The following is a 16,308-nucleotide window of genomic DNA, read 5'->3' as shown; positions in this document are numbered from 1 at the left end:
AATCAATAAAAACCAATCTCATTCATCTTAATTATCATATTCTTTATCTTCATCAAAGGTGGGTTTATTTAGTCAAAACACAAATCTATTTAACATTCTTTAATAATAATAATAAAATAATAGCAACATCAAAGATGATATTTTGTATAGTTTCAAAGTAATTTTTAATAATGTTGTTTTTCTTAGAGTTTGCTTATGCCAAAAGTTGATAATTTAATTTTAATATGTATAATATTTGAATATGATTATAAAATATCTAAATTATAATGGACATATATATGGCATAGTGTCACAGCCATATATTTACTATAATTGTTATCTAGGTGATATGAATAGGTAGAAGTAAATAAAAATAGATTAATTTTATAATATCTTCTAGAGTAGCTTCCTAGAAGCTTCATAGATGCTACTTTGACTTTACATGTGTTTATACTTGATTGGTAGGTTAAAACTTGGTCAACAAGTTAACCACGTGCCACACATGTTAGTAGCTTGCAGAACAAGCTAACTATGTGGCGCCTACATAGAAAACTTGGCTTGCAAGTTAAGATACATATTGTATAAAGTCAACATGTTTTTGGAGGTCATATAAAATGTCGCCATATAGCTCCTAAGTAGATAGTATATATAGAGGCAAGAGTGAAGCCTTCTTCATTCTTGTCAATTCCTTTCTTGCTTCTAGTCTAGTTTGAAGGATATCTAATTTTCTTGTCTTTGGGAATAGCCATTCCTATTTCTTTCTTAATATACATATTTAATTATTTCTATTTTTTCATCTTTCTTTGAGAAAAATCTCACTTGTTTATTTTTTTTTATCAAGTTCTTGTCCTTGACGAATTGACAAGAGTGCACTTACAATATCAGAGCTTTGTCTAATTGATTAAGAGTGGATTACCCCTTTCTCTTGATAAGACATAAGCGTATTAGAAGTTACGGATTATCCTCTTCTAAACTGATATTGTTCTTAGTATTTTCTTTGTTCTCAAGTCCTCTCTCCTATTTGTCTTGAGCGATATTAGACATCTTTTCTTCTCTAAGTGTTACCATGACAGAACTTGCTGATTGAAGAGTGCAATGGCACAAATCCAAGAGCAATTGAGGAAATTAATGTGTACGATGCATCAAATCAACATCTACACCAAATCATGTCCCTTCTCCTATGGTGGAACATCCTTTTAATGTTGGAGAACAAGGAATTGTCCTACCCGAGAAGTTTAATGGCACTAGAACAAAGTTTAGAGGATTTATCAATCAGATACAACTTGTGATTGAACTTCAACTCCAAAGCTATCCAATTCCAGGATCGCAAGTTAGATTCATTGGTATGCTTCTTTCAAGTTCGACATTATCATGGTTTTCATCATTTTTTGAACGATGAGATTCAATATTAGATAATTTGGAGACTTTTTTGGTGGAGTTTCAATCCATATATGGAGAACATGATACAATTCATATTACAACCAATAAGATTTGTATTTTACGACAAAGCAATCGATTAATAACGTTGTATGCTTCATAGTTTTGACAAATTACAACTGATATCAAGTGGAATGATGCTGCACTTGTTAGCCAATTTCTCTATGGATTATAATATGAGGTAAAAAAAATTAATGCTCAACTTACCTGATCCTCAAACATTAAGAGAAGCGATTGAATTTGCTATGAAGTGTAACAATCGTCTTTTTGAATTTCAATCTAAAAACCGTACAAGTCAACCTTAACGTTACTATAATTCAATCGCAATACCAACATCTGTTTAACACATACATTCAAAAGTAGAGGATATGCAAATTGATGTGGTACATTTCAAACCTCTTGTTGAGCAAGAAAAGACTCGTTGTCATCAAGAAGGATTGTGCTTATATTGTGGAGAACCTAAGCACACTGCTCAATATTACCCAAAGAAGTGACGCAACTATAAAATGAAGAGTATGGCTATCAAAGAATATAGTATGTTAGAAAATGAGTTTGTTTAGCTACAATAGGGAATGTGCAATTAGAACCTTGTACAACACCTAGTAAAGGTCTCATTTTCTCCTTAGAATCCTCTCCTTGTTTTAAGATAAATGTTATTTTAGGATCTAAATATTACAAAGCCTTTGCTTTGTTAGATTCAAGATCCTTAGTATGTTTCTTAGATGAAGAATTTGCTAAAAGACATAGCATACTTTTAGTGAAGAAAACTAAATCTATTCATGTAGAAGTCATACATGATTGTTCATTGTCTTCAAGAGATGTTATTCATGAAACTCTTCCTATAGAAGTAGCAACTAATGGTCATAGTAGCTTTGTAATATTTAATATCATTAGATCTCCCTCTAATCGAATTATTTTAGATTTATCATTACTAAAAAAATATAACTCTAAAATAGATTGGACTTCTTGTAGTCTTAACTTTTTTGAAAGTATAATTAAGAGCATAATTAATCAAGTAGAAAGTCATAAGTCTAGTATAATTAAACTTATATATGTAAGTATAAGAGCTTTCTTGTATGTTGCAAAAGAAGGATCACCTTTTGTCATTTATGCCGCATCTATTTCTATTGGTGGAAAGACTTCAAGTGGTATTCCAAGCCAATATCAATATTCTTAAGATGTATTTGAGAAGAAGAATGCGGATACTCTTCCAGTGTTGTATTATGTGATATGCTATTTAAGAATACACAAGATATCTAGTTGTAGAGAGTTTAAGTTAAAATTTTATATAAATCTTATCTTAGCTTCTAAAACTCATTTAATTTGCATAAAACTCAAAATATAACAAAATCCCTTCAAAACATATTTTTCCAGCGAATGATTATTTCTTCTTAAATTTTAGAAATTCATAATTCTTCATCTAGCTATTTAGTTTGTCTCTAATTTATAGAATAGGTAGAATTCATCTTTAAATTTTACTATTAAAAAAACCAACTACAAATTCACTCCCAATCTTGTAGCATCTAAGAAATCCTAACAGATACTCTAAACCCTAATTTACAAGCATTCGAGCACTATTTTCTAAATATCTCAAGAATTCAATACTCAAATGTCATCAAACTTATGTACAAAGTTTACTAACATGAATATACACATTTCTTAAAATTTTGAGCCAAAACCTTGTCAAATTGCTCAAGATATGGCTCAAGACTCAACCACTAGTAAATCGGGTTACTTACTACCTTTAGATTGCATGTGCTGACTTCAAAATCTAATATCTCCTTTATCCCAACTTTGAATCCAGCAAGAAGTATACAAAAAATATAGCCGCAAAAGTGGTCTCTCCAATCACAGTTGTCGATTCTCAATTACCCTCTGTACGCTTACATTATATCAAAAAGAGTGACAGTAGCTCCCAAATCAATACCTTAATTTTGAGCGCATATATCTCCTTCATATAAACACCAAATCATACAAGATTTGTACCAAAAACCATAGCCAAAAATCTTAACTTATTGATCCTAGTTTTCAAAGCTTGAATGGCTTCGAAAAACTTACCCTAATCTCTAATATGGCCTTAGGCAGCCTCCTCAAAGTCCATTGGTCATAATTTTTGATCAATAGGAGATGAGATTTTCATCATCCATCTCCATTCATCTATATAGATGTCCTAAACTCTCTTTGCTACTGTCACGGACCAAAAATACAAACAAGAAATCTAAACAAGAAGTTCAAGAAGAAATGACAAGAACTAGATTATCAGATGAGTATAAGAGCAACGCCAAGAGAATTGAGCTAGAGCTTCAAGAGATGTATTGTCGAGACTGAAGAATTCTTCAGCCTCGACTCCTATATATACTACTGGCCTATGGTTCTAAGGAAGCGCATCAAGAAGCTTCTCAAGAACTATGAAGCTTCTCGAGCAACTATCCAAGAGCTAGGAAGCTTCTCAAGTAACTTCCTAGAATCTACTAGAATATTCTAAGAATCTTCTAAAGCCTTCTAAGGGAATCTTTAGGGAATCTTCAAAGAATTTTAAGGGAATATTTAAAGAATATTCTAAGAAAATATTCAAGGAATCTTCTGGAAGTTTCTAGAGACTTCTTTCTAGAAGGTTCTAGAAACTTGTTTCTAGAAAGGTCTAAGGACTATGTCCCTAACATCACCTCCTCCTTTAGCTTCGAGGTCTCTGAGAAGCAATATTATCGTCGGTCAATACCAACGCAAGAAAATGAAGATCTGTCGCATAACCTCTGCTATGAACTCCAATTGTTGTTCATGAGGCAAGTGATTCAATGGTCCTTGAAGCCAACGGTAGTGGCCCACGCCTTCAACTTCTGACCAAGCATGAACCTCCGTGTCTTCATTGTGAAATTGTCCTGCAAACACTCCTTCTGACTGACCATTGTAGGCAGGCTCGACTTCAAATACAATCACCAGCGATCTGTTGCTCGGAATCCTTCGATGTCGTCGTGGTGCAAGCGGTTCTTCATCTCGCGATCGTCTTCGTGAGCTAGTTGCTTGAGATGACATGACAAGTGTAGTATCTTGGCTATCCATATTCAAAGGCTAAAATAATAAGAACAAACTTGGGCTACTAACAAAGTTCTACGCTATCTTGGAGAGAATGACTACATCAATTATGGATTTTGGTGGTGCTCTCTCCTCTTTTCTGTTTTCTAGATGAGCAAGCTTCAGTAAGAAGCTATCATCGAACCGGCTTGGGTTTCTCAGGATATCATCGATGAAACTCCTGTACCTTTTGCGGCGCATTCGCGAGATTTTCGGCCGGCTCCCATGTTCGTTCATTAATATCGTAACCGCTCCAATGCACAAAGTATTCTAATTTACCCCGTCTTTGCCGTGAATCCAGGACCTTTTCCACCTCGTATTCTTCGTGGTTCTCTATTTCTATGCTAGGTGGTGGACATTGTACTCTTCCAGAAAAAGACGATTCTCGATAAGGCTCCAACAAAGAAACATGAAAGACAGGATGTACCTTCATAGTAGCTGGTAACTCCAGACGATACGCTACAGGATTGATCTGCTTCTGGATAACAAATGGTCCCAATCTCCGATAGTCCAATTTGTCACATGGCCGCTTGGTCTTAATATTTCGTCGAAGCAGCCAAACTTTGTCTCCAATCGTGAATTTAGGTGCCTGATTCCGAAATTTATCCGCGGACGCCTTGTAAGATTCTTGGGCAGTTTGCAATTGAAGCTTCAATGTAGTTTGAAGCTGCGAAAGCTCCTTCACCAATCCTTCAGTTGTCGGATTGTTAATCGTTGACAAACTCCATAAGTCAAGCTTCGGATGGTATCCATAATTGGAAAAGAATGGCGTTTGTTGAATTGACGCATGAAGGGTGTTGTTATATGCGAACTCGGCTAGCAGTAGATATGCGACCCAATCATCTTGTTGATAGTTGATGGTGCAACGTAAATATTGCTCTAAAACTTGATTCACCCGTTCTGTTTGGCCGTCCGTTTGAGGATGAAATGCCGAAGAAAGCTTGATATCCACCTTCAATATTTCAAAAAGAGATTTCCAAAACTTTGACACAAACTGGGTTCCTCGATCCGATACGATATCATCTGGTAGACCATGATATCGATACACATTATCAAGAAAGAGTCTTGCTCTGTCTTCGCTTGACGATGTCTTCTTGCAAGGGACAAAATGTGCCATCTTTGTAAGCCGGTCTACGACAACAAAAATGCTGTCAAATGAATTCGATGGTGGTAGATCCGTAATAAAGTCCATAGAAACCGAAGACCATGGTCGGCGCGGAATAGGCAATGGCTGTAGAAGTCCATAAGGCCGATGTCGAGGGTTTTTGGATCTTGAACAAATGTCACAAGATACAACAAAATCTTTCACATCCTTCCACATTTGAGGCCACCAGAAATCGCGGGAAATAAGTTCCAAGGTCTTATTGAATCCAAAATGTCCCGCAGCTGGAAAGTCATGACGAGATTGAAGAACTCGGAGTCGTGTTGGTCCTTTTGGGATATACAACCGCTCTTCGAAATATACTAGATCTCCTTCCATCTTGAATTTATCATCACTAGCATGTTGCTTGATATCAAGGGCTAGAGAATCTTCAATGGTTGTGGCCCGTACCTGGTCGAGGAAGTCAGCATCAATTGGTACAATAGCTGCGTTGAGCCAAAATTTCTCTGGCTTCAACAATGTCGTGCACTGTTGATCAAATGCTGCATCTCCAGCCTTTGGCACGAGATATGATCTCCTTGATAATACATCGGACAACCCTTGTTGCTTCCCAGGCCGATAAGTAATAACAAAGTCGAACCCGGATAGCAACATACTCCACCAAGCTTGACGCCGATTCAAAATCCGAGCCGACATAAAATACTCCAAATTCTTGTGATCCATATATATGGTCACTGGATGTGCAGTTCCTTCGAGAAAGTGGCGCCACTCTTGGAAAGAATCTACTATAGCAAGGAGTTCCTTATCGTGGATCTCATAGTTGATCTCAGCAACAGAGAATTTTCGAGAATAGAACGTAACTGGATGGAGCTTCTCATCTATGCCCATCTGTGAAAGTACAGCTCCCAAAGCAAAATCTGAAGCATCTGTCTCCAAATAAAAGGCCTTTGTAAAGTCCGGATGTACCAAGATTGGAGCTGTAGTAAATACCATCTTCAAATCTTGAAATGCTTTTTCTGCGATAGGTCCCCATTCGAGCTTGTCCTTACACGTTAATCGAGTGAGGGGGGCAGCAACTTGAGAATAATTCTTGATGAAGATCTGATAGTAGTTAGCAAATCCAAGAAAACATTGGACGTCCCTAACCGTCTTCGGAACTTCCCAAGACATGATTGCTTCCACCTTCTTTGGATCCATCTTCAAGCCTTCCGTAGTCGCGATGAATCCCAAAAACTCCATCTCAGTTTGGTGAAATAAGTACTTCTCCAATTTGGCATAGAGTCCTCGCTCCCGTAGTTTTTTGAGTACCAGATGAACGTGCTTCTCATGTTCTTCCTCGTTCTTAGAAAATATCAAAATATCATCTAGATAGATGACAACAAAATCGTCTAGATGCTCTCGAAAGATGTCATTCATCATATGTTGAAAGACCGCTGGAGCATTAGTAAGACCAAATGGCATGACATTGTATTCAAAATGGCCATACCTTGTTCGGAACGCTGTCTTCCATTCATCTCCTTCCTTAATTCGCACAAGGTTGTTTAACCTCCCCTTAGGTCAATCTTTGTAAAGATCCTTGCATGCCCAAGTTGTTCTAGAAGATCAGAGATCAAAGGCAGTGGGTAGCGATTCTTTTTTGTCACCTTGTTGAGACCTCGATAGTCCACGCACATCCGTAGTGAGCCATCCTTCTTCTTCACAAATAAGATTGGTGCCCCAGCTGGCGACTTCGAATGACGGATGAAGTTCTTGGCTAGATTCTCGTCAATGTACTTCCGTAACTCAGTCAACTCCGTCTATGACAAATTGTAGATTGGTCCAAAAGGTAGTTATGCTCCTTCTTGCAATTCAATGGCACAGTCATAGGGTCGATGCTCTGGCAGCATATCAGCATTCTTCTTTTCAAAGACATCTTTGAATTCTTCATACTGCTTTGGAATAACCAAAGTCGGAGTTGCATCTTCTCGAGTCGGAGTTGCGAAGATGACAAGAGGTGTATTTTGCTTGGCTTCCTTCATGAAAGTCCTTGCACCTATAAACAAGGATTTGTTTCTAGACATTGTCTTGGCAGATTCCACCTTCAAGGAGTTTGTTGGAAATATCACTTTCCGCAACTTCTAATCTATCAATGGATTATATCTATCAAGCCAAGATAGTCCCAAAATGATAGGACATGAAGGGGTCTTGATAACATTAAACATAATATTGCTCTCATGGTTTTTAAGACGTACCTTCAATGGTTTAGTTTCATGGATAACATTGCCCGAAGACAATGGTCGTTCGTCTATGACTTCTACATGGACAGGCTTAAGTTTCTTTACAAGAGAAATATTGTGAAGCTTGACAAACTCTTCATCTATAAAGCAAGCGGATGCACCCGAGTCTAATAAAGCATCGACTTGTAGTTCTTGAATACCCAGATGTAAAGGTACCATAAAACAATCTGAAGGTTGAGCTGAGAGAAAGGGACCTTGATTAATTTTGGATGTTGAGATGTCCAGCCGCACGGTCCCTATTGTGGCTGGGCGTCCTTGTTTTCCTGCATGCTTGTACTCCTAAGTCTTGTTGTTTGAGGCTTCTGTTTCTTCCGACAATCTACAGCTTTATGGCCCGCTTCTCCGCAATATAAACACAAGTTTTGTTCAAACCGTCGCTTCCTTTCCTCAGCTGTGAGGGGTTTGAAACGTACCGCATCAATTTGCATGGGTTTAGGATCTGTGGAGTGATTCTCTGGACCTTTTGAAAATGTAGCAAATGCTCCATTATTTCTCCAACCTGATCGTCTTTCTTGTCGTAATTCAAAGAGGCGGTTGTCACAAATAATTGCCTGAGATATAAGTTCTTCTAAAGTATCCGCCTTAGGCATGGTGATCAATAAGTTCTTGACATCATCTCTCAGTCCATATCGAAATCGTGTCATGAACGCCTTATCATTCCAATCAAGATCACATGTAAGCTGTTGAAATTTTGCAGCATAGATTGCAGCAAAACGTGATCCTTGTCGCAGATTTTGTATCTTTCTTTCAGCCACTCTTTCTCGATCGCTATCTCCAAACGCAGTAGTAAGTCTCTCTATGAAAGCCTATAGGTCGTACAATATTGGAGAATCCTTCTCCAATAGTGGAGCAAACCAAGAGCGAGCATTTTCTGATAGAAGAGTACCTATGAAAGCAACCTGGATAAATCCATTCGGATAACGAGAAGGATATAGGCGTAGGTAAAGCCGTACTTGTTGCACAAAACCTCGGAAGTTGGCTCTTGTTCCGTCAAACTTGTCTGGCATACTCGCTTTTGGTTCTTTCGTACTAATCTTTGAAGTATCCATAGGGGTCGTATGTGACACATGTCTTGCTTCTCTCAGTCGAATAATCTCTTGTTGTAGGCTATGAATTTCGCGTCTAGCTTCTTCGGTCACTAGATCAATTTGAGGTTCTTTACTTGGATTGCGAAGAAATGCAATCTCTTTTCGTACACTATTCATAAGAGCTTGAAGATCTGCAAGAGTTGCCACTCTATTGTCTACTTGTGGAGATGCACTGTCTATGACCTGGTCTACTTCCATATTTAGAGAATAGATGGATTAAAATTTTGAGAGAAGAAGAAATTGCTAAGTTTCTTGGAGGAAATTGTAGCACTACCTCTCACTAAAACCTACTCGGAGAAAAGAAAAAAAAACACTAAACGATTTCAGTTTTAGAGGAGGGTAATTCGCAACCTCTAAAAATACCTCAATGCTTTCGAGAAGAGGGGTAATCCGCACTCTATCAAGAAGGCAAAGCTCTGAAATCGATGTTAACAGTCTTTTTTACTAGCTATGCTAAACAAAAAGAAAGAATTAATATCAGTCCAAGAGAGGGTAATCCGCAACCCTTAGAACGCTCAAGTATCTCCAAGGAAAGGGGTAGTCCACTCTCTGCCTCAAAGAACTAAGCTCTGATATTGTGATTGAGAAAATATCAGTTTAGAGGAAGGTAATCCGCAACCCCTAAAGCGCTAGAATACCTTCAAGAAGAGGGGTAATCCGCTCTCAAACAAGAAGGATTCAGCTCTGATATTAAGATAAAGGAGTCTCGACAAACTGTCACGGACCAAAAATACAAACAAGAAATCTAAAGAAGAAGTTCAAGAAGAAATGACAAGAACTAGATTATCAGATGAGTACAAGAGCAACGCCAAGAGAATTGAGCTAGAGCTTCAAGAGATGTGTTGTCGAGACTGAAGAACCCTTCAGCCTCGACTCCTATATATACTACTGGCCTATGGTTCTAAGGAAGCGCATCAAGAAGCTTCCCAAGAACTATGAAGCTTCTCGAGCAACTACTCAAGAGCTAGGAAGCTTCTCAAGTAACTTCCTAGAATCTACTAGAATATTCTAAGAATCTTCTAAAGCCTTCTAAAAGAATCTTTAGGGAATCTTCAAAGAATTTTAAGGGAATCTTTAAAGAATATTCTAAGAGAATATTCAAGGAATCTTCTGGAAGTTTCTAGAGACTTCTTTCTAGAAGGTTCTAGAAACTTGTCTCTAGAAAGGTCTAAGGACTATGTCCCTAACAACTACTAAAGCCCTTTTTCAACCTTTTTTCTTATAAGATTTACATAATTTATGCTCTAAACATCAAATAAGAGAACCAAAATAATTTTTGAAACATCACCAATGTCTAATAAAAGAGACTCTAAACATTTAGAAGTTACTATGAATCAAAACCGATCTTAAAATCCACTATCAAAAGAAATTAAAGTTATACAAATTCTATAGTAATTTTTTTTAAACAACCTCTTTTCAAGGTGATAATCAAATTATATTCTACAACCAATTAAAATCTACTAACATGGCTCTCACCATGTTACTTAGAAAATTATATATTAAGTACATAGTTAAATTATTTTCATATAGTAGCCGAATTACAATACAACATCTACACCTTCTAAATCCGTGCATTCCTCGGTATACACCAAGAAGAACCAAAGTTGTGATCGGCATCATATTACTTCTTCAATAAGTTGCACACGTTTAGAGGGGGTGGATGTCATATTGTGGTTTGGCTACTATATGAAATTAATGTAATTATATACTCTGTATATAATTTATTAAGTAAAATAGTAAGAGCCATATTAATAGATTTTAGTTGGTTGTAGAATATAATTTGATATCACCTTGAAAAGAGGTTGTTTAAAAAAAAATTACTATAGAATTTGTATAATTTTAATTTCTTTTGATAGTAGATTTTAAGATCGGTTTTGATTCATAGTAACTTCTAAATGTTTAGAGTCTCTTGTATTAGACATTGGTGATGTTTCAAAAATTATTTTGGTTCTCTTATTTGGTGTTTAGAGCATAAATTATGTAAATCTTATAAGAAAAAAGGTTGAAAAAGGGCTTTAGTAGCAAAGAGAGTTTAGGACATCTATATAGATGAATGGAGATGGATGATAAAAATCTCCATTCCTATTGATGAAAAATTATGACCAATGGACTTTGAGGAGGCTGCTTGAGGCCATATTAGAGATTAGGGTAAGTTTTTCGAAGCCATTCAAGCTTTGAAAACTAGGATCAATAAGTTAAGATTTTTGGCTATGGTTTTTGGTACAAATCTTGTATGATTTGGTGTTTATATGAAAGAGATATATGCACTCAAAATTAAGGTATTGATTTGGAAGCTACTGTCACTCTTTTTGATATAACATAAGTGTACAGAGGGTAATTGAGAATCGGTGATAGCGATTATAGAGAGCTCTTTTGTAGCTACATTTTTTGTATACTACTTCCTAGTTTTTAAGTCGAAATGAAGGAGTTATTGGATTTTAAAGTCAGCCCATGCAATCTAAGGATAGTAAGTAATCCGATTTACTAGTGGTTGTGTCTTGACTTATATCTTGAGCAATTTGACAAGGTTTTGGCTCAAAATTTCAAGGAATGTGTATATTCATGTTAATAAGCTTTATACATAAGTTTGATGATATTTAAGTATTGGATTCTTGAGATATTTAGAAAATAGTACTCAGGTATTTGTAAATTAGGGTTTAGAATATTTATTAAGATTCTTTAGATACTAGAAGATCCAGAGTGAATTTATAGTTGGTTTTTTTGTGGTAAAAGTTAAAGGTAAATTTTACCTATTCTATAAATTTGAAACAAATTGAACGGCAAGATAAAGAATTATGAATTTCTAAATTTTAAGAAGAGATAATCTTTTGTAAAAAAAATATGTTTTGAAGGAATTTTATTATATTTTGAGTTTTATACAAATTAAAGGAGTTTTGCAAGCTAAAACAAGATTTGTATAAAAGTTTAAGCTAAACTCTCTACATCTAGATACTCAATATATTTCTAAAAAGTAAATCATTCTATATGAAAACGACAACAAAATAGTGTTCTTATAATTGCTCAATTAACCATCAAGAAGGAGCACAACTGCCATTTGGACCAATCTACAATTTATCACAAAATGAGGTGGCTGAACTCAAGGTTTATATATTGAAGAGAATTTGGCTAAGAACTTCATACGCCATTCCAAATCTCCAGCAAGAGCTCTAATTTTATTTGTGAAGAAAAAAGACTGATCATTACGGATGTGTGTCGATTATTGAGGACTCAACAAAATTACTATAAAAAATAGGTACCTACTACCTTTGATATCTGGACTCTTTGATCAGTTGAATCAAGTTAAGATCTATAAAAAAATAGATCTATGATGAGCATACAATCTGGTATGCCTCAAAAAAGGAGATGAATGGAAGATTGCATTTCGAACAAAGTATGGACATTTCAAATACAACGTCATGCCTTTAGGACTTACAAATGCATCAGTAGTATTCCAACATTTAATGAATGATGTCTTTTGGGAGTTTTTAGATGATTTTGTTGTATGTTACCTAGATGACATCTTAATCTATTTTAAGAATATAGAAGAATATGAACTTCATATTCATCATGTATTACAAAAACTAAGAGATGCGGGACTCTATGCTAAGATAGAAAAGTGTATATTTCACACTACTCAAGTCAACTTCTTAGGATACATCATTTCAAAAAATAGACTTATGATGGATCTTAAGAAAGTTTAAACTATTATGGATTGAAAGATCCCAAAAATGGTAAGAGATGTCCAATGCTTTTTGGAATTTGTCAACTATTATCGAATCTTCATCAAAGACTTCTGTCAAGTTGCAGCTCTACTTACACATTTGACTTGTAAAGACAAACTTCAATGGAATCAAGAAGCAGAAGTAGCATTTGAAGCTTTGAAGAAAGTCTTTGTTTTTGTATCAATCTTATATTGCGTTGATTTTTGAAAGCTAATTTTTATAGAAACAGATGCATCAGACTTTGCTTTAGGTGCCATATTGTCACAAATAGAAATAGATGATAAACTTCATCTAATAGCTTTTCATTCCAAAAAATTTTTAGCAGCCAAGATCAACTACGAGATCCATGACAAAGAACTTCTTGCAATTATGGATTTGTTTTAAGAATGGTGCCATTATCTAGAAGGTGCTTCTAACTCAATCACAGTGCATACGAATCAGAAGAACCTTAAATATTTTATGTCAGCACATCTTTTGAATTATCTCCAAGTCCATTGGAGTATATCTTTGTCAAGATTTAAATTCAAGATCACTTATCGACCAAAAAAACAACAAGGTTTATCAGATGTACTCTCTAGACAATCTTATTTTGCAACAAAAGAAGAAGATGCTGCTTTCGATCAACAACAAATAATTCTCTTGAAGCCAAAGCATCTTCATCTTCGAGCAATGAAATCAACACTAACTATTGATTCAACTTTCATTAAATAAGTTCAGTCAAGTATGTCTTCTGATCCTCTTATTTGTGATATTAAGAAAAATCCTTCAAAGTCTCATGATACTTCCAAGTTTGAATTCAAGAAGAATCTACTATATTTTGAGGGACACCTATATGTTCCAAAAGGTGAAGCTCGATTACGTGTTCTTCAAGCTCATCATGACTTTCCAGCAACAGGACATTTTAGGTACAATAAAATTTTGGAACTAATATCCAAGGACTTTTGGTGGCCTCAAATGTGGAAAGAAGTCAAAGATTTTGTATAATCTTGTGATATTTGCTTAAGATCAAAAATTCCTTGTCATCAACCTTACGAGCTTCTTCAACCATTACTCATTCCAGAACAACCATGGTCTTCAATTTCTATGGATTTCATCATAGATCTTCTAATCTCGGATTCTTATGACTCTATATTCATGATAGTAGATTGTTTTACCGAGATGGCATATTTTGTATTATGTACAAAATTTATCACAGGTGAAGAAATAGCTAAGCTCTTTCTTGACAATATCTATCGCTATCATGGATTATTCAAGGATATTATATGAGATAGGGAAACTCAATTTGTATCAAGATTTTGGTAAGACTCTTTTCAAGATTCTAAAAGTAGATATAAGACTATCTTTGATATTCCATCCTCAAACTGATGGACAAACGGAGCGTGTTAATCAAGTTTTGGAGCATTATTTAAGATGTACCATCAACTATCAACAAGATGATTAGACAACTCTTTTCCTTTTGACAAAGTTTACTTATAATAACACGGTACATTCTTCTTTAAAATAAATACCTTTCTTTGCCAATTATGGTTATCATCCACAACTTGATACTTTTGACTTTTCAAAAGTTGATAATCCTGTAGCGAAAGATTTGGCAAATCATTTGTTAGAGCTACATGCAACAATGAAGGCGTAGCTAAAAGATGCTCAAGAACAACAAAAGATCAATGCAAATATCTATTGAAAGGAATAACCACCATTCTACATGGGTGACAAGGTATGATTACTTTGTTGCAATATCAAGATCTCTTGTCATTGTGACAAGTTGGACTATCAAATGCTTAGGCTATTTTCTATTTCTATATAAATCAATCTAGTTGCATATCGTTTATACCTACCAGAGTCAATGAAAATCCATCTAATATTCCATGTATTTTTTTTTGAACCATACATGACAGTAGACATATCAAGAAGAAGACAAGCTCCACCTTGTCCTATAGAAGTAGACAATAATGAAGAGTTTAAAGTAGAAGAAGTCTTAGATTCAAGGCGGCACCAAAATAAATTGGAATATCTTATCTATTGGCATGGATATGATATTAGTGAACACACATGGGAGTCAATAAAAAATCTTATAAATGGAGCAAAGGTGGTCAAGGCTTTTCATAGATGACATCCATCAAAATCAAGATAAAAACCTTTCTTATAAAAGAAACAAGATCTAAACAAGATAACATTCTACTTTCAATCCTTGTTTGTAGCTTCTTTGTAGTTGTGAAGCTGAAAAGATGGAGAACCAATACCTAACGGATTCAACTCAAGAGCCTTCATTTGATGACATATCGGATGAGACATTACGATTGTCACAACCTTCAAGACCATGCAATTGAGATGAAGATCCTCAAGAAGAACCTGTTCCTCTTCGAATAGATGGCGAGATACAACCTATTTGGTATCATGACCTTGGAAGGAAGTCCCGATGTTTAGTGATTTTATTAGAGGTAGGAACAATTCCTAATGATGTTCTAAATGTTTTTTTTGAAAGAAGTTATAAAGGTCTCAACAATGATCAAATAATTGGGTGGTCTTCCCGCCGTGGTATGGGACACTATTGATGGTAGAGAGGCCTTATTAATTATCCTCAAAGAGAACAAAGATCAGAGTATGTGGCAAAAATAATTTGTTGCATCTTAGACTCTCTCGACATGTGATCACCACTCTTTATGGAACTTGTCCCTAAAAAGTGGAGATAATGTTACAAACATATATTTACTGTAATTGTTATCTAGGTAATATGAATAAGTAGAAATATATAAAAATAGATTAATTTCATAATATCTTCTAGAGTAGCTTCTTAGAAGCTTCATAGATGTTGCTTTGACTTTACATGTATTTATACTTGATTGATAGGTATCACGGATATACACATGGAAGTCAGTTATTATATATATAAATAGGTAGAAGTAAGTAAAAGTAGGTAAAAATAAGTTAATTATATAACATTTGCTATAGAAGCTTCCTAGAAGCTTAATAGACACTACTTTGATTTTATAGATGTCTTTAATTGGCTTTTTGGATTATAAACGTGGTCAACAAGTTGGCCATGTGCCACACATATTGTTAGCTTGAAGACCAAGCTAACTATGTGGCCCACACGTAGAAAAAATTGCCTTGTAAGTCAAGGCATGTGTCCTACAAAGTCAACACATATTGGAAGTCTTATAGAACATTGCCACATAACTCCTAATTAGATAATACATATAGAGACAAGAGTGAAGCCTTCTTCACTCTTGTCAACTTCTTTTTTGCTCTAGTCTAGTTTCAAGGGTCTCTGGTTTTCTTGTCTTTTGGCAAGTCATTCTAGTTTCTTTCTTAATATACATATTAAGTTATTTCTATTTTGTCATCTTTCTTTGAGAAAAATCTCACTTGTTTCTTTATTTTTATTAAGTTCTTATCTTTGACACACAAAAATAGAAGCAAATGGTATAAAAATTAACAAATAATTAAATGAGGTAGTAGAAGTGTGAGAGATACAATTATTCATAGTAGAATAAGTAAAGTCAAATGTGAAGAATAAATGATGATGAAATTGTGGATGGAGGTGATAGCCCAAATACAAATAGAAAAAATATATTATTTAAGAAAATAAATAATATGATATTAAATTATAAGCTTTTTTAATAAATTTATTA

Source organism: Physcomitrium patens, chromosome 19 (genome assembly GCF_059467195.1).
Source record: "Physcomitrium patens ecotype Gransden chromosome 19, ASM5946719v1, whole genome shotgun sequence".
Lineage (NCBI taxonomy): Eukaryota > Viridiplantae > Streptophyta > Bryopsida > Funariales > Funariaceae > Physcomitrium > Physcomitrium patens.
This window is presented reverse-complemented; position numbering follows the sequence as displayed.